This window comes from Ipomoea triloba, chromosome 3, assembly GCF_003576645.1.
Source record: "Ipomoea triloba cultivar NCNSP0323 chromosome 3, ASM357664v1".
In the NCBI taxonomy this organism is placed as follows: domain Eukaryota; kingdom Viridiplantae; phylum Streptophyta; class Magnoliopsida; order Solanales; family Convolvulaceae; genus Ipomoea; species Ipomoea triloba.
The window spans coordinates 7,960,291-7,963,602 of NC_044918.1; positions in this window are offsets into that span (position 1 = coordinate 7,960,291).

A 3,312-nucleotide genomic window follows, 5' to 3' on the forward strand; every position below is an offset into this window, starting at 1 on the left:
TAATAAAGCTATTGGTTTGGATGTATTTTTTAGTTGTTATATATATATATATAAAATAATAATAATAATAATAATAATAATAATAATAATAAAAATAAATTTGGTTCAGATATCAAATATAAAAATCTTACGTATATTGGACTTACAAGTAAAAAATATATTTATTCTATTTAAAACAAATATATTTTCAAAATAAGATCTAAAAATAACTCGAAATGAAACTTGTGTTAATTTTATAACCTTAATCTAAAAATATAAATTTGAAAAAAATAAGTGTTAGTAAACAAGTTTTTTAAATAAAAATAGGGAATGAAAACTGAAAATTTAGAAAACAGAAAATAATTTTCGTTAGTAATTTAATCGGTTCCGTTGACATTTTTCTAAAAGATAAATCTTAGTAGGAAATAGTTTTCACAGTATATGAAGGGTTATAAAAAGTGATTTTGAGGGTATGTGGTTTTTCATTAAAAAAAAAGTTTGTGAAAGGGTTCTCGAATTTAGTTGAATGTTAGACACATTGCAGACTGTTTGCAGAGAGAGGAAAGAATTGAAGGTGGTGGAAAATATCTTGTTTCATTCACACTGTAAAAGAAAGCTACAAGGTCTATATATATATATATATATATATATATATATATATATATATATATATATAAGTATTAAAAAAAGTTTGTATATATATAAGATTGTTGAGCACGCAATTTGGCTAAAACTAACAGCTGACTAAATCTAACAAACTAACAGACTAATGGCTAGCTGTACAATCTAATTAAAACCAAATTAAAACTAACTCTAATAGACTGTAAGTGATGAGCTGGGCAGTTCTCCATTACTCTGCTGTGCACCTTCTTCACGTGCGACAACATCCTTTAGTATGCCCCCGCAAGTTGGAGCATATACATTGTGGATGCCCAACTTGGACGTAAAACTGAGAAATGAACCAGGGGGTGAGGCTTGGTGAAGATATCAGCTAATTGCTGTCCTATAGAAACATGCAAGGTTTGAGAAGGCCTTTCTGCAACTATTCTCTAACCAGGTGGCAGTCTAACTCTATATGCTTCGTACATTCATGAAAAATCGGGTTCTCAGCTATGGTAATAGCAGACTTACTATCTGATAATAGAGCAGGGGGAAGCAGGTTGTACCCCTAAGTGGTGTATCGTAGGACTCTGTGGGCAGCTTTAAGGTGAAATTCTGTTGGTTGATCCATAAACTAAGAGAGTTGCTGTGTGGCAAATGAGATATCTGGTCTAGTGACAGTAAGATAGATCAATTTTCCAACAATGCTTCTATACACCGATGGGTCATGCACGCTGGGACTGTCATTCTTGTGCAGTTTAACATATGGAACCATTGGGTTGTGGACAAGTTTGTCGTCTAGAAATCCACTTTCCTCTAACACCTCAAGAGCATATTTTCTTTGAGACACATTAATGCCAGACTTGTTTCTAGCAACTTCTAAACCAAGGAAATATTGTGCAACCCCTAAATCCTTTATTCTAAAAGTGGAATGAAGATGGGCTTTGATGTTTTGTATTGTAGCTCACTGCTGCTAGCAAACAAAACATCATCTACATACACTAACAGAGCAATGAAGGAATCACCTATGCCTTTAGTGAATAAGGAGTGATATGAACTTGCTTGGACAAAACCTTGTGCAAGGAGTTCTGTTGTGAGCTTGATGTTCCATTGTCTGTTGCCTTCTTAAGCTCATATAGAGATTTCCTGAGCTTGCGAACCTGCCTGGCTTTAGGAGGGTTGCAACCTGGAGGTGGAACCATGTATACTTCTTCGTCTAGATCTCCATGTAAGAAGGCGTTGTTGACGTCCAACTGGTGCAAGAACTATCCTTTAACAGCCGCAACAGCAAGAACAGTTCTTATAGTTGTTATCTTAGCTACTGGACTGAAGGTCCCAATGTAGTCTAACCCTAGAATTTGGGTATAGCCCTTCGCCACAAGCCTAGTCTTGTAACGTTCGATGCTGCCGTCTGGATTATGTTTCACTTTGTATACCAATCTACAACCCACCAGCTTCTTGGACAGAGACGTGTCTACGAATTCCTAAGTCTGATTGGCTTCCAATGCTGAAATCTCGTTGTCTATTTCTTCTTTCTAGCAAGAATGTTTGATGGCCTCTTGATAGGAGGCAGGTTCCTTAACTGATGATATATTGACAGAAAAAACTCTATGGGCTTGAGACAGCTTGTTGTATGATAGAACATTCGGGAGAGCATGTGGACTGCTTTTCTTGTGTTGTGAGGAACATGCGTAATCCTCAAGATAGGTTGGCTTAACTCTGTTCCTGCTGAACCTTCTAAGCATTGGTTGGGAGGGTGTATTAACCATACTTGGTTGATCACTACTCATGTGATAATGAGGTGTCTACCACTGGACTCAAATTATGAAGCATGGTGTTATCTGTTTCATGAGGTGTGGCTCTTGGACTATCATTTGAGGGTTGACTATGAATGGTTTGGGGGGGGGGGGGCGCATCTTGGAGAGGTAAGGGAAAAGATTGGGGTAGAATGTAGGACTTCGGAGTAGTTGAGGAGAAAGGAAATACACCATCATAATAAACCACATCTCTAGACAAACACTTGCCTGGTAGCTAGATCATACATCTTGTACCCCTTGACCCCATTGGTGAACCCAAGAAACATACACTTTCTAGCTCTGGGACTGAATTTTGTTTTGAGAGCAGAAAGTGTTGATGCAAAAGCTAAACAACCAAACACTTTCAAGTTTGTGTATAAGGGTGTTTTACAAAAGAGCATTTGATAGGGTGTCTGGTCTTGGAGGGCTGGAGATGGTAGCCTGTTAATTAAGTAGATAACATGGATGACTCAATCGGCCCAAAACTTCTCTGGAAGATTTGCCTGAAATTTGAGAGTTCTAGTTAAAGCTAAAATGTGACCGTGTTTTCGTTCTACCACACTGTTTTGTTGAGGGGTTTCAACGCAACTTGTTTGATGAATGATTCCCTTTTCAGCATAAAATGAGGGCATGTTGAATTCCTGACCATTGTTGCTACTACGAATGCTCTTGATAGAGGTAGAAAACTGATTCTGGACAAAAACACAGAAATTTTGTAGCAGCCCCCTTACCTCACTCTTGTGTTTCAGGATGTATACCCAAGTTAATCTACTATAATCATCAACTATGGTGAGGAAGTATGAATCACCATAAATTGAGGGTACACGGTTAGGGCCCCAAATATCAACATGAATTAATTCAAAGCAATTATCAGTAGTTGAAGTGCTCAAAGGGAACTGCAGTTTTTCTTGTTTAGCAAAATGCCAGATTTCACATA